The sequence below is a fragment of the Dermacentor albipictus genome, chromosome 4 (genome assembly GCF_038994185.2).
Source record: "Dermacentor albipictus isolate Rhodes 1998 colony chromosome 4, USDA_Dalb.pri_finalv2, whole genome shotgun sequence".
Lineage (NCBI taxonomy): Eukaryota > Metazoa > Arthropoda > Arachnida > Ixodida > Ixodidae > Dermacentor > Dermacentor albipictus.
This window is the reverse complement of record NC_091824.1, coordinates 29,940,598-29,962,610: the sequence shown is the minus strand read 5'-3', so window position 1 is coordinate 29,962,610 and position 22,013 is coordinate 29,940,598. Positions and strand designations below refer to the sequence as shown.

Genomic DNA, 22,013 nt, shown 5'->3' with positions numbered 1-22,013 from the left:
GAGGAAGCAAATGAGGTCATTCATTTTTACCCCGATCTCCCTGTGAACAGGACAGGTCGTCGCGAAGTAAGAGAAGGTAAGTAACGAGTAGGAACGAGTAGGCCACTGAAAGAAGCGAGGCCTAGAATGCACGACTTAGAGCATCAGCGTTCGCGTTCAACCTTCCCTTCTTATAACGGACAACGAGGCTGTGCTGCTGTAGGGTCATGCTCCATCTCAGCAAACGGCCGCTTTTAGAGGACATGCTACTTAACCAAGTTAGAGGGCAATGGTCTGTTTCCACAATAAACTTAGAACCGGAGACATAACAAGCCAGCTTCTGAACGGCCCACACAGCGCAGGCGCACTCTTTCTCAGAGGTGCTGTATGCCTCTTCTCTACAACTTAGTTTGCGACTTAAATACAAAATTGGTCGTTCATGACCACTAGCATCTTCCTGGCATAGTACCGCTCCCATGCCGCGATCACTCGCGTCGCATTGAATGATGAAACCTTTCGAAAAGTCTGGTGCCGTCAGAACCGGCTTATGGCTTAATGCTCGCTTCAGCATTTGGAACGCAGTTTCTTTCTTTGAGTCCCACGTCACCTTAACGGGCTCCGACTTCCGAAGTGCGTCGGTTAGCGGGCTGGCAAGGTCAGAGTAGTCTCTCACATAGTGTTGGTAATATCCAGCTAAACCTAAAAAGGCCCGTATATCCGTCTTCGTGGTTGGCCGGGGATAGTTCAAAATAGCAGCTACTTTGATGTCGGACGGTCTACGCCGGCCGCGCCCCACCACATGGCCCAAATAAGTCACTTCACCGCAACCTAGGTGACATTTAGCTGGTTTCACAGTAAGACCTGTCTCTTTCAACCGGCTCAACACGACTCGCAAGTGCTCCAGATGTGATTCCCAAGTGTCCGAAAATATGGCAACATCATCGAGGTACGGCAATGCGAACTCGCCTAAACCATGAAGCACTCTGTCCATCAGGCTCGAGAAACAATACGGCGCGTTTTTGAGGCCGAAGCTCAACATGAGTGGCCGGAATGTTCCAAGCGGGGAAACGAAGGCGGCATAGCGGCTAGCCCGTTCCGTAAGGGGTACTTGCCAATAGCCTCGCACGAGATCCAGGGTAGAGATATAATTTGCCTTCGACACTGTCTCTACCCTTTCTTCCAGGTTCGGTATAGGATAGGTCTGATCTCGGGTTATCGCGTTCAGACGCCGATAATCGACACATGGCCTCGGATCTTTTCCTAGAGCCTGGACTAGTATCAAGGGCGACGTGTAGTCGCTCTCACTTGGTACTATAACCCCCAAGTCACGCATGCGCTGAATCTCCTCAGCCATGATTTTTTTCTGCACGGGCGAACAACGGTACGGTTTACTGCGGATCGGTTGATCAGAGGTTAACTCGATGTCATGCTCTAGGACCGTTGTTCTTCCGGGACGGCTCGAAAAAACCTCCCTAAACTCTGAAACGATTCTTTAAATCCTCCTTTTGGGCGGCACTTAGACGCGCTTCCAACGTCAGCTGTTCCACCATTAGCTCTAAACCACATCCCTTCATATCAGCCGTCGTCAGGATTTCGGCCCCTTCCTCATCGTCAGCATTTATCGTCATGCTTATAATCGCGCGACGCTGAATGTAGGGTTTCATCAAGTTACTGTGGTAAATTTTGTTGGGCCGTTTCCCTAATTTAACTTCGTAGTTGGTATCGGAAAGCTTAGTTACAACCTTCGCGGGCCCCTCCCAATGAACCTCGAGCTTGTTTTTTTTTCGACGGTCGCAGCAACATCACTTGGCTACCTTCTTCGAAGGTGCGTTTTTTTGCTGACTTGTCGTAGTATTCCTTTGACAAGGTTTTCGCCGCCTTCATGTGGCTCTCTACAAGATCTTTGGTTTTCCCGAGCCTCTGGAGGAGGTCGAGGACGTACGAGACAACATTTGGGTCGTCGTCACTGCCTTCCCAAGACTCTCGCAGCATGCGCAACGGAGTTCTTATGCTCCGGCCATATACAAGCGCCGCGGGGCTAAAGCCGGTGCTCTCATGGGGAGCCGATCTCAAGGCGAACATAGCGGCGGGAATGCAGGCCTCCCAGTCACAGTGACGCTCAAAGCACAGGGCTCTCAATATTCGCTTCAGCACCGAGTGCATCCGCTCTACTGGGTTAGATTGCGGGTGATAGATAGAACTGTGCACTACTTTAATGCCGCATCTTTCCAAAAAAGTAGAAGTTAGGCAGCTGGTAAAGACGCTGCCATTGTCGCACTGAATCTCGGAAGGGAACCCGACGCGTGCGAACATTGAGAGCAGAGCGTCCACGACCTGGGAGGAATTTAGCTCCTTAAGAGGTACTGCCTCGGGGAACTTGGTCGCGACACACAGGGCGGTCAGAACATACCTACAACCATTCGTTGATTTTGGCAGAGGGCCTACAATATCGATTACTAGTCGCCGAAAAGGTTCGGATATGACTGGCACCAACTTCATCGGTGTCTTCCACTTGTCAGTGGATTTGCCGATTCTCTGGCAGGTGTCGCAAGAGCGCACGAATTGTTCGACATCCTTCCAACAATACGGCCAATAAAACTCCTGAGCCATTCTAGCCTTGGTCTTTTTCAAGCCAAGATGCCCTGTCCACGCATTTTCGTGCGCAAGTTCCAGTAACTGTCGGCGATATTTCCGAGGAATCAGAAGCTGTTCATATTTGCGACCCTGCTTATCTGTGTAGCGGCGGTACAATAAGCCAGATTCCTCGTAAAATGAAACCCTCTTTTTTTTTTCACTCCCAGTTTGACGCTCTTCGTCAGATCGGCTATTGAACAGTCTTCCTTTTGCTCGCGAATCAGAGTTTCTCTTTCAACTGCAGCCAGCTCCTGCCAGCTGGCGGAAACCGGAGCGAGTAGGGAGCCTGCGTCGCCCAACTGCGGCGTCGTGTCCTTATCGCGGCTAGCACGGGACGCGTCACTCCCAGTCACTTTCAGGACACGCTCGACCAGGCCAGCCTCCGAGCTCTGCCTCTCCCGTGCCTGCTCGCCACTCAAGTTACCCTGATCAGCCCGTGTGCCGCACCGCTGTTCGCTCACCGACTCAAAGTCAAGTTCCCTCGACAGCTGGCGCGCTTTGGATCGCGTGAGGGCCATGTACGCCACGTCGGCAAAGAATGATCTGCCCTGATCCTTCAGCAGCTGCTCCGAGCTATTTGAGAAGAGGTAGGGAAAGTGCTCCGGGAGGGCGGCAGACACAGCGGCTTCTGTGTTAAGTTTCCCAAACTCTCCTTCAATGGTAACCGCTGCGATCGGTAAACAGACACTCTCCTCCTCGGCCACTTGCCGTATCCAAGCGCACTCTCCCGTAAAATCACTAGAGGAGACGAAAGACGGGTGGACAACGTCCATAGTTGCTGCAGAGTCTCGAAGTGCTCGGCACTTCTTGCCGTTTACCTTAATCTCCCGCATATATGGCTCCAATAGTCGTATGTTTTTGTTAGTTTCCCGTATTGTCGCAAAAGCAATTTTCTCTGGGCAGCTCGCTGCGATGTGCCCTTGCTTTTTGCAATTGTAGCAAGTTAACGGCTTCCGTTTTTCAAAAGAACGCGTCGTATCGTTTCGCTGCTTGGGACCCTCGTTAGCATTCTGAGATGCATTCTGTCCTTCCCTTACAGTTTCTTTGGTAAGGGACTCATCTTTCCGAAACTCGCGACGCGTGATTTGCTTCCGTTCGTCGGACTTCCCGGAAAACCCATCTCTTCTATCAGCTTTTTCTACGCGCACTGCCTTGCTGTGCAAGCTGCGGCGGGTGTAATACTCTTCCGCTAACTCTGCTGCCTTGTTTAGCTTAACCTCCTTTAGCCTATCTTGCAGCCAGAGCCGGACATCCTCATCAATGCAACGGTAGAACTGCTCCAACGCGATGCATTCGACAATTTTGTCGCGGTCGTCGTAAACCTCTTCGCCCTTCAGCCATTCCACCAAGTCGGCTTTTAGACGAAACGCGAAGTCAACATTCGACTCCTTGCCCTTTTTTGCATACCGGAACCTCTGCCGGAAAGCTTCGGGCGACAATTTGTACTTCCGCAGTAGCGCTTCCTTCACATCACTGTAGCTCTCAAACGCCTCTTTCGATAAGCAAGTTATTACGTCTGATGCCTCCCCAGGAAGCAAGGCTAACAGATTCTGTGCCCAAAGGGATCGCTCAATGCTATTCCGTTCACACACGTGCTCAAATTTCACGAGGTATTTGGCCATATCCTCTCCGACGACAAAGGGTGGAAGTTGATCGCGTATTCTTGGAACGTTAGAAGTGAGACTAGGCGCCGGCGAGTTATTTCGGATATCCAACTCTTTCATTTTAAGCTCGTGCTCACGTCGCTCCCTCTCTCTCCTTTCCTCCTTTTCCTCCTCGCGAAGTTCCTTTTCTCTCCTTTCCTGCTCGCAACGTTCCTTCTCCTCCCTTTCCCGACGTTCATTTTCTTTCCTTTCCTGCTGCAACGTTCCTTCTCCTCCCTTTCCCGACGTTCATTGATATCCGCCCAGGCCTCAGCGGCTTCCTCAGCCGTTACGTCCCCAGTCCTCATGACCTCAAGGATCGCATTCTTTCTTTTGGTTGAGCCCAACTCAATGCCCAACTCCTCACAAATTTCGAGAAGTTCCTTCACCTTGTACTTCTCCATCGTTCACACTGTCCTCCTGCTGTTTACCCTTTTTGAATATACCTGCCGTACGCTACTATAACACTACTAGTAAGACATATGCAAGTATTTCACACACTGCCCTGTTTACCCCCTCAGCATCCCCTGGTTTTCAAAACACTCTTACTAGGCTTGAAACACACAAGGTTATCACAATGCAACACCAAATCCTTCCCTAAGCTACTATAACCTGTGTCAGAGAAAGTCTGGTGTTTGAGGTAAACTTCAGGCACTCACCGCGCCGAGGTAGCTGATGCCGGTCAATCCCGTAGCTGCCATCCACTGTTACGACTTTGCACCACTGCACCACTATTACGACTTTGTGGTCCCGTAGCGCTCGTCACCCGTTTTGTGACAGAGCGTTGGTAGCGAAGACTCCGAGCCAGGCGTCGATGAGAATAACGAAAGGGATTTTATACATTATATACAGGTCATTGTACAGGACAAGATCGGATCGGCACTGGGGCCGAGAGCTCACACAAACGCGACTGTTCCCGCACGGCGACGTCCGGCGAAAACGCGTGACACATCTCACCCCAGTCGGGAGCGACACTGTCTCCCGGTGGGTCGGCGGATCCTGTTTTCGAGGCGGCCTCCTCGCCGCTTTATAATCCCCGAGAACCATTGTCACTGAAACGGCCCAATGCGAAGTCAGCACACAACGGTCGTCCGAGAGGTCCAACCAGCGACCGCGCTGGCCACCCGGTTCAAAGTTCGCGCGCGCGGTGACCCCCAGGAAAAGGGAGGTGCGGCGCCGGGCTGTCTGGCACACGCTGACACGTCTGAACACGTCGCCTGTCGATGCTTCTCTCGCAGGACACCGCTGCCTGACGGATCAGCATCTTGACTTGTGAAGAGAGAATTTGGGCGCTCGCAGGATAAATTCCGCATCTTGCAGATTCGGAATCCGGGCTTGTGGTAATGGCACAACACTCTGCGCATCCTTATTCCTCGACGTTAAAGGGGCGTATGACAACGTTACGCATGAAGCCATCCTCTCTGCTCTCGCAGAGGTAGGAGTGGGTGGTCGGATGTTTAAATGGATACGGAGCTATCTATCCATGCGATCCTTCTTTGTAAGCACCGAGGAAGGCCATACTTCTCTACATTATAGCTACCGCGGCGTCCCCCAGGGCGGTGTACTTAGCCCCGTGTTATTTAATCTAACACTAATTGCTCTCCTTGAGCACGTGCCAACCACAGTCAGGCTATCAATGTACGCGTATGACATCTGCATATGGGCATGTGCAGTAACACGCCTACAGCTTCGAGCGACAATTCAGAAAGCCGTGACACAAACTGCTATTTACCTCCGTAATCGAGGCCTGGAAATTTCCTCCGAGAAATGCGCACTAGCGCCATTTACGCGCAAACCCATGGCAAACTACAGTGTAACGAGAAATGGCCAAATAATACGACGGGTCTGATCGTACAAGTTTCTAGGCGTCGTAATCGACAGGGACTTGTCATGGAGCCCGCACATATCTTACGTGAAAAAACGGTTGACAGGCATCTGCCCCCTGTTCAAGTTTTTCGCTGGCAAGACCTGGGGAATGTCGCCTAGTGCCATGTTACAAATGTACAGGGTGCTTTTTCTAGGATTTCTGCGATACAGCTTGCCAGCAATAAAGAACACAGGCAAAACGAATCTACGCACAATACAAAGTCTTCAGGGTCAAGTGCTCCGGATCTGTCTAGGCCTGCCTCAGAGTGCTTCAACAGTGGCTACGATAGCAATCGCTAGAGACCACCTTGTCAAGACCCACATTGAAATTGAAGTACTCAAGACCCATATAAGGCATCTAGCCAGGACTCCTCGTCACCATTTAGCCTCTCTACCAGCGGACAGGCCACATACATCTTTCAGCCAAACGATAACTGCATATGCTGAATCATTGCCAGCTTGTTTCACTCCGGCTGCGAGACCTTCGATCCCTGCATCGTGCCTCGCTCAGCCAAAAATCAACCTCGCAATACCTGGTATCTCGAAAAAAGCTGATCTGTCATCACCAGCCCTTAGACAACTCACGCTACTATATTTGTACGAGAACTGCCGTGACTCTACGCATATTTACACTGATGGATCTGTCCTTCCAAGCAGCTCCGCGGCGGCAATCGTCATACCAGCGAAAGCTACAACAATAAAATTTAAGACGACCCACACGACAACATCGACGGCAGCAGAGCTCGCAGCACTCTTTACTGCTCTTCATCACATTGGTGATGAACCGCCACACAAATGGACAATATTCTGCGATTCGAAGGCGGCACTGCAGTCTCTACTGTCACCTTTACGACGCGGACCGCACGAACAACTAATATTCCATATTACAGAGACCATACAAGTGATGCAAGCCACGAAATACCCTTTCAGTGGCTTTCAAGTCACTGCAGGATTATCGGCAATGAACGGGCGGATCACGCTGCCCGCTCAGGCCATACTGAGGAGCGCCACGTGCCACTTCCTCTTTCTAGAACTGACGCGGCACGGAAGCTCCGCCTACTTGCTCGGAAGTGCACTGCGTCGCAATGGAATGAGCCACATTTAAGAAATCCGCTACTGTACTCACTTGATCCAACATTAAGTCTTCGAGCGCCATCACAGCTTCGCCGTAGAGACACCATGCTTTTATATCGACTTTGGTTGGGCGTTGCCTTTACTAAAGCCTATGCCTTCCGCATAGGGATGACCGACACCCCAACCTGTGACCACTGCGGCCATGAAGAATCAATTGGCCATATTTTGTGCACCTGCCCGCAGTACAGTCCACAGAGGGCATGCCTGAGCCACGAACTTGACCAACTGGACGACCAAGCGCTATCCGAAAAAAGAATTCTGCAACATCGAAAGGACCTACCGTCACAGAAGAAGGCCGTGCAAGCGCATTTGCGCTTCTTGCGATCTACCGACCTGTGTGAACGACTTTAACTGCAACGCCTTTTGTGTGTGTGTCTCCATGTGTGCGCGTTCGTTTTGTTTTTGCGTTTTCCTCTCTGTCATCTTTCTAACCCCTATCCACGATCCCCAGTGTGGGGTAGCAAACCGGAGACTCATATCTGGTTAACATCCCTGCCTTTCCTCTTCATTCTCTCTCTCTCTCTTGCCAGTAGCCGGAGCAAAGGTCGACGGACGAACAATATTGTGCTCCACGCTGGCAATCCATGATATCGTCAATGCGTGGTAGCGGATAGACGCCCCTCTTTGTTACGTTGTTGAGGTGTCGATAATCCATGGAAAATCGCCAACTGTTGTCCTTCTTTTTAACTAGTACAAGTGGGGATGCCTATGAGCTGCAAGAAGGTTCAATGATGTTACGAGAAAGCATCTTGTCAACTTCATGGTGGATGATGTGGCGCTCAGTAAACGAGACGCGGCAGGGTCGCCGATGGATCTGGCACGCATCACCCGTGTTTATTCGATGTTTGACAACAGATGTTTGTCGTAGAGGGCGCTCTCCAAGGTCGGTTATGTCCCACTACGAGGCAAGGAGGCAACGTAGTTCTTGAGAGTGCTGGGGCGGAAGGCTGAGAGCAATAATTTTGTTAGGGCATTCAAATCTTAAGGGGCAGAAGGTGAACCACGAGGAGCTGTCACAATGTAAAGCCGAAATGTGGTATTCGCCGGCCGGCTTGATCTGCGTCAGGGATATTCCATACGGGAGTAATTGTGTACAAAGTTCAAAGTTCACAAGTGGCAGGCAGGAAATGTTGTGCGAAAAGATAATGACGGTGTGAGGAAAGGCGACGTTATGCTAGAGCAGGGCTTTCGAATTAGGAAATACAATGTTGTCACCGTTTGGTGCATGTGGAACGGGTACGGGAACGGGTTGAAGGGCAAATATGGTCTGGGGAGCATTGCCGTATCGTAGCACTATCGGGAGAGTCAATAGCAGCAGGTAGAGCGAATTGCACAACATCAGCAGAACACTCTATCAAAGCAGCATGTGTTAGCAGAAAGTCAAGTCCCAGGATTAGGTCGTGAGGGCCAGTGCTGCACAACATAAAATAAAACAGAAGTATGATGTCTGGCGGCACACACGTGAGCCGGACACATGCCAACGGCTGGCGTTCCACTGTCGGTGACTCGGACATCAGGCGACGGGGCAAGTGTGAGGACTTTCTTGAGACGATTTCGAAGCTTAGCATGAATCACAGATCCGTGCGCGCCAGTGTCACTCAGTGCTGTAACAGGTACACCATCCACGTTCACTTTGATGAGGTTCCGATGTGTGGGCAAGGTCAGAACAGGATTTTTGCATCGGGTTGGTTTGGCAGCATCACCTCCAGGTGCTGCACTCGTTAGTTTTCTGGAAGGGTGCGCCGGAAGGAGCTAGGGGACGGGGATCGACGAGATGGGGCGATCGGAAGAAGCGGCGACGTGGCGAAGGAGAGCGTCTAGAGCGGGGAGGCAGAGAAGTGTCGACAGAATTTACTGGCGGCGTTTGCGGAGGGAAGCCAGGAGCAGCATGAGGGCAGTGGGATGGGAGGTAGGGCCAGGAGGTCAAATTCAACGAAGAGTGGAAATGACGTGAATTATGGCCTATGGGGCCACAAGTGAATCATATAGGTCTGTGCGGAGTGCGCCATTCGGCCGGGTTGCGATGCCGCGATGCCATTCAGGCTGCGGTTGCGTATGACAGTGCTGGACGAAGCGCAGTCAGGCCGATTAAGTAAGCAAACGTTGGTCAAACCAACATTGACCGATTCCTAGCACACGACGGACTGGATCAATGAGACTATCGCCTAGAAGTTGTCGCGGCCATGAATTGGGGTCATGACAGGAGAGGCGGCTTCTATTTCACGTTGGATGGCAAGTACGATGTCATCGGAGCGATTGCGCGTGGGTGGACTACGGAGTTCTTCGCAGGTGGACGCAGCAGCCGTGTTGAAAAGGCGGGGAAATGGCTGAGCAACGCGGCGACCCTTGGCTTCCTTAAAGCGCCGGCATTCGGTAATAATGGCTTGCACATTGGAAGAACTCTTAACCACAAAGAGGTGGAAGTCATCATCTGCTATGCCCTTAATGACATGTGCAACTTTATCAGGTTCGGACATCTTCGGATCCACCTTGTGGCACAGAGCGAGCACGTCCTAGATTTACGTGAGGTCGGATTCAGTGCACGTCTGGACACGCGAAGCGAGGTCTTTTTTTCCGACGCGCTGACGTCCAACAGGCTTGCCAAAGAAATCCTTGAGCTTCTGTTTACAAATGTCCCAGCTAGTAAGTTCCACCTCGTGGGTCTGAAACCGGATGCGTGCCGTGCCCGCGAGGTGAAATATCAAATTAGTGCACATGATGGTCTGGTACCAGTGAGGACTGGTGCTCACCCGCTCAAATAGTTGAAGCCAGTCTTCAACATCAGTGTCGTCGGTGCCAGAAAAAATTTCTTGGGTCACGGGTTTGTGCTAGAATGACGGTGGGCGTGGGTGCCGACGTGCCCGAGGCATCCTCATCTTGAGCTGGCATTGTAGATGGAGCCAAGGCGCTACCGCTGCGTAAATCCGTCTTGATAATGAATCCGCATCGCCCACCAAAATTTTACGGGGTTAAAAGTCGTCAGAAGTAAAGTTACAGGATATTTAAAGTAATTGTAGCAGCTGACAAGATGGTAGACAGTGCGCGAAGTCCAGGGCGTCGTCTTCTTCTGACCAAGCTTAAAACGTCGTCTTCGTCAGCATGTCACATTGTAATTGGGAAGCACCCATAGGCCCGCGAAAGTTATGTGGGGTCAAGCGATGCCCTTCGCCACCGGCTCGTAAGTACGTGACGTGCGTACCGTCGCATAGCTTTTTCGAATCCGGTTGGTTCGATATCGGTGCCAGTATGGTTAGGAATGCCCATGAGCCTGGTGGAAGATACGTAAGGTCACGGTGACACCCTCTCTCATCTGATTTGACGTTCGCAGCGTGTGTACCGTCATATAGCTTTTGCGATCCTCATTCGTTGGATACCCATGTCGGTGTGCTTGTGTATCACATGTAGGCTTTCGAAAAGTACGCTTGGTAACGCGACACTCTTTACCACTGGGTCTGGCGTGTGATGCGTGGGTGCCATCACACAGCTTAATTGAAGACCGTTCCTTTGATATCCATGTAAGGATAGTTCACAAAGACCAATAAACCTGGCGAAAGTTACGTAATGTCACATTATCATCATGATTAGCCTATCTGATGCCCACTGCAGGACGAAGGCCTCTCCTTGTGATCTCCAATTACCCGTGTCCTGCGCCAACCGATTCTAACTAGCACCTGCAAATTTCAAATTTTTTTTACACCACCTAGTCTTCTGGCGTCCTCTTCGGCGCTTCCCTTCACTTGGTACCCATTCTGTCACCCTAATCGTCCAACGGTTATCTAATCTGTGCATTACATGAACTGCCCAGCGCCATTTTTTATCCTAATGTCTATTAGACTATCGTCTATACCCGTTTGCTCTCTGATCCAAACAGCTCTCCTTTTGTGTCTTAAAGCTATGCCTAGCATTCTTCGTTCCATTGCTCTTTGCGTGGTCGTTAACTTGTTCTCAAGCTTCTTCGTCAGTTTCCAAGTCTCTGCCCCATATGTCAGCACCGGTAAAATGCACTGATTGTATACTTTCCTTTTCAATGATAACGGTAAGCTCGCCGTCAGGAGCTCACAACGTCTGCCGTATGCAATCCAACCCATATTTATTCTTCTGTGAAATTTCTTCTCATGGTCAGGGTTCCCTGTAAATAGTTAATCAAGGTAAACATACTCCTTCACAGACTCTAGAGGCTGACTGGTGATCCTGAACTCTTGTTCCCTCGCCCGGTCATTTATCATTATCTTTGTCTTTTGCATAATAATCTTCAACGCCACTCTAACACTCTCCCTCCTAAGGTCCTCATCATTTGCGGTAACTCGTCCACAGCGTCGCTGAAAAAAACAATGTCATCGGCAAACCGAAGGTTGCTGAGGTATTCGCCGCCGATCCTTACTCATTAACTTTCCCAGTTTATTAGCTTGAATGCAATTAAGAACGCAGTGAATAGCATTGGAGATAGTGTCTTCTTGTCTGACAACGTTCTTCATTGGTATCTTACTACTTTTCTTCTGTAGAATTAGGGTGGTTGTGTAATCTCTCTAGATATGTTCCAGGGTATTTACGTCACCCGCCGTGGTTGCTCACAGTGGCTATGGTGTTAGGCTGCTGAGCACGTGGTCGCAGGATCGAATCCCGGCCACGGCGGCCGCATTTCGATGGGGGCGAAATGCGAAAACACCCGTGTACTTAGATTTAGGTGCACATTAAAGAACCCCAGGTGGTCGAAATTTCTGGAGTCCTCCACTATGGCGTGCCTCATAATCAGAAAGTGGTTTTGGCTCGTAAAACCCCATAATTTAATTTTATTCACGTTAGCGGTCTGTACTCCTTGACCACGTAATGCCTCTATGACTGCTGGTATCTCTACTGAATCAAATGCATTTCGTAATCTACGAAAGCCGTATAGAGAGGCTTATTGGGTTTTCTGATTTCTGAATAACCTGATTAATGGCATGAATGTGATCCATTGTAAGGTATCCCAACTTGAAGCCAGCCTGTTTCCTTGGTTCTGTGAAGTGCAGTGTTGCCCTTATTTTATTGGAGAATATTTTGATAAATATTTTATATGATACTGCGAGTAAGCGAATGGGCCTACAATTTTTCAGTTCTTTAACGTCTCTCTTTTTGTGGATCAGTGTAACGTTTGCATTCTTCCAGTTTTCTGGGACCCTTGCAGACGATATACACTTCGTATAGAGAGCCGTCAGTTTTCCTAGCATCATGTCTCCTCACTCAACCCTGCTCTCCATCTTTGAATAAATCGACTGTTATTCCATCCTCTCCTGCTGCTTTTCCCCATTTCTTGCCGGCGCTTCTGACCTCATCTGTAGTTATAGGAGGAGTTTCTGTATACTGTTCATTATTGTTTCGAACAGAGTACTGCTGAGTCCTCTGGGTACTGTGCAGGCCTGTATAGAATTATCCCGCTGCTCTTATTATACCTTCGAGATTGCTGACGATATTACCCTGCTTATCTTTCAGTGCATACCTCTCGCTTTGTCCTATGCCAAGTTTTTTTCTCCCTGATTTCAGGCTGCGTCCATCTTTTACGGCTTGTTCAGTCTTTCTCACATTAGCATTTAGAATATCACTTAATTTCGCTTTCTTGATTAGTTTTGACAGTACCGCGAGTTCTATCTGATCTCTTTAGTTGGGTACTTTTATTCTTTGTCGTTTCTTTATTAGGTCTTTTGTTACTTGGGAAAGCTTGCCTCCTGGTTAGCTTGGTGCCTTGCCTTCCACTTCAATTGCGGCCTCTGAAGCCAGCCTCGTTACAGTTTCATTCATTACCTCTATGCCATCATCATCATCATCTTTCTGTTCTAAGGCTGCATATTTGTTTGCAGGTACCAGCCTAAATTTGTCTGCTTTTGCCCATACTGCCTCCAAGTTTCTTGGCCAATTTTACCCTTTCACTGTTCACATTGAGGTGAATCCTAGCCCTCACTAACCTATGATCACTGCACTTTACCCTACGTATCACTTCTACATCCTGCACTATACGGGGATCGGCAGAAATTATGACATCAATTTCATTTCTTGTTTCAACACTAGGGCTTTCCTAGGTTCACTCTCTTTTGCTACGTTTCCTGAAAAACATGTTCATTATTTTCAGCTTATTCCTTTCTGCGAATTGTACCAGTATCTCTCCTCTAGCGTTTCTAGTATCAACGCCGTAGTTGCCAATTGCTTGTTAACCCGCCTGCTTTTCCCCCATCATTACTGTTGTATTCATATAGGAGGTTATGGCCGAGTACTGCACCGGGGTGGCCAATCCTGCTCTAGTAGGGAGTGCGTTACCGGTTCAGGTTACCGGTATCAGGCCACACTCCAGGCCTGTTTATGCGGTTTTAAGAACACGCGGATTTTTTTTTCAATCCTGTGGAAAACTGTGCTGCACCGGGATTCGAACCACGGTTCTCTTACACACGATGTGGATGCTCTACCTCTACGCCTTAGTTTTGAAGCAATGATCGACAATATTATGGGCATCGTTAAGGAATGTGCAGTAGAAGGCGGTGGTAACCTTGTTAGACAGGATACGGGTAAGCTATCGGAGGAGACTAAAGAGCTGATTAAGAAACGCCAACGTATGAAAACCTCTAACCCTACAGCTAGAATAGAACTGGCAAAACTTTCCAATGTAATCAACAAGATTAAGATCGCTGACATAACGAAGTATAACATGGAAAAAATTGAGCATACTCTCAGGAACGGAGGAAGCCTAAAGGCAGTGAAGGAGAAACTCAATACTAATATAGATATATAGATATAAGATATAATAGATAGATATCATTACTAATATAGATAATATAGTTCAAGTGGCTGAGCAATTCTATAGAGTTTTATACAGTACCAGTGGCACCCTGACGATAATGTAATCGGGGTAGTCTCGAGGAATTTGACATCCCACAAGTAATGTCGGAAGAAGTAAAGAAAGCCTTGGGAGCTATGCAAAGGGGGGAGGCAGCTGGGGACGACCAGGTTACAGCAGAATTGCAGAAGGATGGTGCGCAGATTGTTCTAGAAAAACTGGCCACACTGTATACGCAATGCGTCATGACCTCGAGCGTACCGGAATCTTGGAAGAGCGCCAACATAATCCTAATCCATGAGAGACGGGACGCCAGAGAGTTGAAAAATTATAGGCCGATCAGCTTACTGTGCGTTGCTTACAAAGTATTTATTAAGGTAATCGCAAATAGAAACAGGAACACCTTAGACTTCTGTCAACCAAGGGATCCGGCAGGATTTCGTAAAGGCTTCTCAACAATAGACCATGTTCACACTATCCATCAGACGATGGAGAAATGTGCGGAATATAACCAACCCTTATATATAGCTTTCATAGACTATGAGCAAGGGTTTGAATCAGTCGAAATCTCAGCCGGCATTACGGAATCAGGGTGTAGACGAGCCATATGTAAAAATACTGAAAAATATCTATAGCGGCTCCACAGCCACCGTAGTCTTATATAAAGAAAGCAACAAAATCCCAATAAAGAAAGGCATCAGGCAAGGAGATACGATCTCTCCATTGCTATTCACAGCGTGTTTACAGGAGGTAAACACGCTGTGAACAGTTAAAAAAAGAAAAACGCATGTTTACACTTGTAGGGTTTTATATATTGCCTTGAATTCATTTTGTTGTTGTTGTTGTTAAAAACTTTATTCAAAGAAAGGTGTTCAGGGTGGGCAGGCCCCTGGGCCCCCACACGACCGTACTCCACTCAAGTGTTCCGTAGGTCCATAACACTGGCAGCCCCTCTCGTCGCGATGGTGTGCGTTGCCGGGTCCTCGGAGCGGAGCACGGTCTCCCAGTCCTCCCGCGATGTTAGGTGCTCCAGACCTCGTGGGAGAGGGTCCGCTGGGAAAAGCGAGAGGATGTGGATGGCGGATGCGAACGGTTCGGGACAGAGGGCGCAGGCGGGGGTGGGGAAAGAGGGATGGTAATGGGATAGGGTGACAGGGAAGGGGAGTGTGTGGGTCTGGAGTCGTCTCCAAAGTGTCGCATGCAAGTTGTCTAGGGATGGGTGAGAGGGGGGGGTAGATCTGACGTGCGGCTCTGTAAGGCTGCGTCAGATCGCTGAAAGAGTGTACGCGCTCCTTTGTGAATCCCGGATTGAGGCCACCTGAACCCGGTTAATAGAACCTTCGGCTAAAAGGTGGGCAGCCTCGTTTCCGGGATTCCCGGAGTGCGCAGGCACCCATATCAGCTCCACATGGCGGGGTGGAGGTGCAACGGGCGAGTCCAGTATGCAAAAAGCAGGAACATGGACTCGGCCTCGTGCAAAATTTATTAAAGCTGTTTTTGAATCTGTTATTATGTACCGGGCTTCCGTATGGCTGATGGCAATGGCAATCGCAACTTCCCCTGCAGCTTCTGGGCAAGTGTGTGGGGGGAGGGGTAGTGTGATGAGTGGGGAGGGGGAGGAGTCCACCACGGCGGCAACCGCTTGCTCTCCCATGCATGCGGCGTCCATCCATACGGCGTCCGGTTCGGAGCCGCAATAGCGATGGAGCGCCTTAGCTCGAGCTCGGCGGCCCTCCTCGTGATGTTGCGAGTGCATGTTCCTCGGGAGCGTCCTAATAAGCAGTTCCCGGGGGATGTGGCGTGGGAAGGCGAGTAGTGTAGGGTCGTTGGCCGGTATCTGCATTTTGATTCTAAAAGATTAACAAACATATTGACGGTGCGTCGTCTTCCATGGGTAATCGTCGGAGATTTCAATGCGAGCTTATGGCATGCGGAAGCTCAAGGACAAATGCAAGAGGACACACGATGGCGTTCCGCTCCTGAATGATGCCGCAAAACTGTCCTCCGAGGCGTGAATAATGGCACTTGACTGAACGTTCGTATCCAGCTCGTTCAAAAAATGTGTTAAATGGTTCTTAGAGCTTGAGACCCGCGGGAGTGATCACTTTCCCGTGTAATTTATCATCAAACAGATATCCAGGTCCTTCCCACGGAACACTATTCGAATAACTGAGTCGACTACTTTTAACACTGCCACAGAAGATGCTTACCGAGAGGTCTTGTTCCCTGGAAAAGAGGAAAGAATCAAGTGTGCGATGCGAAACATCGCGTGGGTGCTCATTGTTTCGCCTGAAAACACGGATTTGGACTCAGTCAGATTTGTGGACTCAGGATTTGTGCACTCAGTCGCCATTCGGAGCGGCGATATCGGCGTATAAAATGCATCCATGACCTTCGGACAGCCCGACAATTACAAAAAAAATCCAACGTCGCATGAATAGATTAGCATCTCGACGTTGGACATTGTTTTACCTATCACTAGACCCACGGAAGCCACTTTCCCACATATGGAAAACCACACGTGGTCTGCGTTCCCTCCCTGAACGGCGCTTCCTATTCAAAGCGTTGGCGCACTTCCAGAGGCGGCTAGATGTTGATGTTGCAGAAGACTTTTGTGCAAGAATCGCAGGCCAAGCAAGCGGTTCAGGCTCTCTTGACCCCAGTGACATCCCTGCTTTCTGCGAATGCCATATGGATCGTGCTTCACAATAGAGGAACTTGAGGCGGCTGTTGCTCTATGCAGGCGTTCTTCATACCCGGGACCAGATGAAATATCCTACCACGCCTTGTGGAACCTAAGTGATTGTGCATGGAGAGAACTGCTGGATTTCTGCAATGTAGCTTGTCAAAAAAGCATAGTTCCCGAAGAATGGAAGACAAGCCGCTTAGTCCCTCTCCTGAAGTACGGCAAGTCTCCTCTTGAACTCATCTCATACCGCCCAGTGGCGCTGGCCAGCTGTGTAAGAAAGGTAATGGAAAAACATTCTTGCCCAATTGGAGCTTACCTTTTGTCGGTTTTCGTCGAGATCGCTGGTCAATATACAGAAGTTGTTCCCCTCGCGACGTATGACGAGCATCAAAAGTAAAGTAAAAAATTATCTGCACCTTTTTTCTTCGATGCCAAAGGGTATGCTTAATAAGTTAAGCTCATTTTTGCGTTCTTATTTACGACATCAGCTGTATTTTCATACTGTTCACTCACCACTACACTACTGCCTGCTTGTATGGGGCACCACAACTAGGTATAGCATGGAAAGCCCCCATCGATTACAGAAAAAAAATTGTGCACGTTTTTGATTACCTACCACAATGTGAATCAACATCACTATATTTTACGCAGAATCGCATCTTGAACATTCAATCACTATATAAACTGCGATTAACAGAGTTTGCATTTTCAGATTTCAAAATTGATCCAGAACTCTTCTTTTTGAGGTATACCAAAGATGAATCCCATTACGAATTTAGGTGAACCAATTTCATCAAGTTTAAATGTCGGACGAATTACGGAATACAGCTATTAGGTTGGCAAATTCCTAATTTGTTAAACCTTTATCCTTATCTGATTGATATCATGAAAACCTGTTCCTCTTTGCCTGCTTTCCGAAAACAGGCAAAGTGTTTTTTTCTTGAATGGTGCATGCGCCAGTTAGGATTTATTTCTTTGTTTTGAACATGTTTGTCAAGTGAAAATTTTTTATTGTTGTATAGATGCAGTTAGGATTCCTTGCTTTGTTCTTTTGTTATTTTGTCAATTGAACATGTTTGTAGTTATTCTCAATTTTTAATTAGATTGATTGGAATTAACCGTGTGCTTTTCATATCTATATTGCTGTATGTGAATTCTTGTAGTCTTCCTGTAAGAATTCGTACTTCATCCCTCACCATGTCGAAACTGTGCCTATATGAATGCAGGGTGTCTAGAGTCTAGTCAGGTTACCATGTGTGTCGCCTTTAGCCCTCTTCACCTGCACAATTGTATATTCTCTAAATTTCAATAAGACGTATCTCCTGAGGCTGTTCTCGATGCTATCAAGATCGTTGGTCTTGGAAATCGACTTCTTCTATAGATTTCACATTACCTGTTTAGGAGACTGTTCATAGTGTGTACCGGCGGTGGCCAAACCGCTCGACACTACACCTACCGAGGCGTTCTCCAAGGCGGCTAAGCTTCGCCCTATTCAACCTCACACTCATTGGTCTCGTTTCTCGCGGAACATCTGCCAGTAGCGATCAAGGTGTCAATGGACGCACGCGACATATGCGTATGGAATTCAGGTGTCATACGTCCTCAGATGTGTGCAAGACTTCATAAAAAACCTACTCTGACAGCTCCGCAACCAATGTCTTGAGATCTCATCAGAGAATTGTGCACTGGTAGCATTCACTTGGATATCAATGACACGCTACGCCATCTTTATAAATGGTCAGATCACTTCTTATGAGAAGACTGACAGATTTCTTGGTATAATCGTTGAAAGAGATGTCTCATCGAGCTCGCACGTCACCTACTTGAAACGGCACCGGACAGCGACCTATCAAATTTTCAAGCTTCCGCGTGGAAAGATTGGGGAATGTCAGTGCATGTCATGTTCGAATTCTGCAGGGCTCCTCTTCTGGGGCTTTTTGAAATACAGTTTGCCCGTACTGACTGTGATGTGTGTAGTGCGCGAGGCAGTGCCGTGGTAGGAAGTGAAAAGAAGAGGACGACAAAGAAGGCGTGGGCGGAGGTGAATCCCGGCTAGGTGAAAGACGACAACATAGAAGAGTATGTGGCACGAGAGCGCATGGCGCAAGAAGATGAAATGAAAGGAAATGAATTCAGTCGGTATAACCCATGTACTTTCCAGGGAATATTCGCCGATAAACACCACCAATCAGGTAAATGCAAAACAGCCAGAGTGGCAGGAAAGCTAGGCGCACTGTCAGAAGAGGAGGAGAGTTCGATGAAGTGACGCTGGCGTGAAAATCTTCCACCGGACTTGGAGCTGAAGGCAGCCGTCGAGTTTCAGACCCGAGCCTTCAAGACTTAGCCGACAGGGGCCTACTGCCCACCCGTTCACAGGCGTCGCAACTCTACCAGATCACGCACCACTGCCCGAGGCCCGTGAACTCCCCAATCTCCCCTAACGACCTTCATTATATTCTGAACAGAATTCAAACAAAGTTTCCTGGTCGGCCTATTTTTATTTTTGGCGACTTCAATTTCCCGAATATTATCTGGTATAGCCCTGCAGTAGACGGTGACGGATCTTCCCAGTCGGCTAGTTTTTCAGCTCTGTGCTCCTTCTTCTCGCTAACAGTAATGGTTACCCTGCCGACAAGGACGACAGCTACCAGCTTTCACGTATTAGACCTTTTCCTAACGAGCGCCCCTGATTTTGTTTCCGAGGTAAAATACTTGCCCGGCTTCAGTGATCATTGTTTTCTGCACATCACGATGAATTTACCGTCGAATAAAACACCAAATAAAATGAAAACCATTTACAATTATGCTAGAGCAAATTTTTTCTTCAAATAATGATGTCGTCCAGCTTTTTCTCAACGACTTTGTCCTGGCTTGTGCCGAACGATCTGTTAACGACAACTGGTGCATGTGTATGTTTAAAAAGAAAACTGCACGAATTAATGGAATTGCACGTCCCTCGTAAAATTATCTAGACTATTCGTAGGTCCCCATGGGCGACTCGTTCATTAAAATGCCTCGGGAACAGAAAAATGCGAATATATGTCAGGGAGGGGTCGTCCGGAAAATCGGAGCATTGGTCAGCTCTAAGAGCCGCGGTTAGCACTTATAAAAATTGTTAAAAGATGCTAAACAACATTTCTGTAATATCACACTGCCATCCTTTCTTTTAACTGATACAAAAAAAATTCTGGAACGTTGTTAATGGGTAAGATCAGCCATCAATCTCTCTCCAGGATTCTGAAATCCCATACCTAACAGTGACAGTGCTAAACTACTTAATGAGATGGTTGCTAATCCATTTTCTCTCCCTTTTAGCGCATCACTACCAGACTCTACTTCCCATATCATATTTCCATCTTCCGTAACTATGATCGTTTGTCCAGCGTCACAGAAATGAAAAACACATTGTCACCAACCCCTCTCCAAATGCGCAGGAAAATATCACGCCTGTGTCTGTTTTTTAAACTCACCCCATGAATTCCACCCTTAAAGATACATTACTCACGCCGCCAACATATGTTTCCTCCCGCTTAGATCATTCATGCAATTCCACCCTTAAGGATACATTACTCACGCTGCCAACATATGTTTCATCCCGCTTAGATCATCCATGCAAAGTTGGTGTTCCACAGTGCCGTGCAACATCCTGCAGGAATTCATCCATTCCAAAAACATCGTTGGACTGGAACGAGCTACCACGGGATATTGCACTTACGAAAGACTCTGACGAATTTAAGAAGAAATTATCAACACATTATTGCTTGCCATAGCTTTGGTTCCACTTCCATTTGCCTCATAATCATGCGCATTCTTATGTATTTGTTCCTATATATATATATATATATATATATATATATATATATATAGTCATATCATAAGAAGCCAACAAACAGTGACACCAAGGACAACATAGGGGAAATTACTTGTGCTTAATAAATGAAATGAAATGAAATGAAATGAAATGAAAAATTAAAGTGTTTATTGACCAGTTGCCTTCACCCAAAAAGATCACGTTCTCGTGACGCCTGCGGCAAAAATGTCGTTCCACGTTCGCCGCCAAGGTCTGTGAGTGGTGGCGCTGGCTAACACTCCCAGGGTTCTACTAGGACACATAAACACCCAAGAAAGTGGATGGGAAAATGCTGCTGCGGTAGCTCAATTGGTAGAGCATCGCACGCGAAATGCGGCGGTTGTGGGTTCGGTTCCCACATGCGGCAAGTTGTTTTTTCATCCACTTTAATTTCCATGAACTTAGCGTTTCTACATTTCATTTATGCACAAGTAATTTCCCCTATGTTGTCCTTGGTGTCAGTGTTTGTTGGCTTCTTACGATATGACTAATAAAAATGGAGCCTCTCGGTTAACCCCATTTCTTCTCGTTTATATATATTATATGCGTTGCCTCCTTTTGTACAAATTTATTGAAATGTGTGTACCACCCCCCTCAATAATGCCCTGTGGGCCATGAGGGTATCTGAAATTAATAAATCAATGAACTCGGCGTGAAGCCCGAGTTTGCGCCCAGCTGCCTGGCCAGCACGCCGCCTCCATCTGCACGTGCTTCGAGGCCACCTGCGTCCTATCTACAACAGGAAGCTGCCGCGGTCTGGTCGCCCGTTCGTCGGTCAACCACACCGACATTTTGGTGAGGCAAACGCAGCTTCTTTCGTCGCCTTGTCGCCGCCCCTGCGCGTCGAACTCTCGCGCGCGATCACACTCTAATCTGCCATAACTCGCATGGTGTAGATACCATTCTAGCTTTAAGTGTATTGGTTTCATGCTGTAAATATTTCGTTTAGTATTTGCTTCATATGTTTCTTTTTTGCGCTAGTTCTATTGAAAGTTTTTTGTGTGTTTTCCAACAAACAGCTTTATCCTTAATTGGGTTATCGGAAGCTCCACTTCAGGGAACACTCTCAAACATTGCCGAAAGAAAATAACCTGCATCACACCGACGAACACTTGCAGGAAAAATCTTCGGGCCGTTATCAAGGACAGATGCCGCTCGAAAACTTGGTATGCCCACCTGGGGTATCATGTTCTCCATGTGGAACACACAAAGTTTTCAAAGCAACTGGCTGCACCGCGTAGACTCTTCTCTCCACCTTCGTGTCCCAGTTGGGTTCTGCCGACGCAAAGCTACCCTGGTTTGTGGAGTATGGCTAACGGTGGCTTTTACGAACTCTTTAATTCCGAATCGGCAAGGCCGGTAACGCCTCGTCTGCTGACTGTGGTAGCGAGGAGACTCTTCAACACCTTCCCTGTG

General features: G+C 48.2%; 1 long non-coding RNA gene across 1 annotated transcript in view; it reads left to right on the top strand.

The window, feature by feature from the left end:
- The window catches only part of LOC135900214 (uncharacterized), a 38,724-nt gene extending 17,362 nt beyond the window's left edge, over positions 1–21,362 (top strand). The window contains exon 3 of the long non-coding RNA XR_010563831.2: positions 21,256–21,362. This is a non-coding gene — a long non-coding RNA (uncharacterized lncRNA). The remainder of the gene's footprint in view (positions 1–21,255) is intronic.
- Positions 21,363–22,013: the final 651 nt, after the last annotated feature.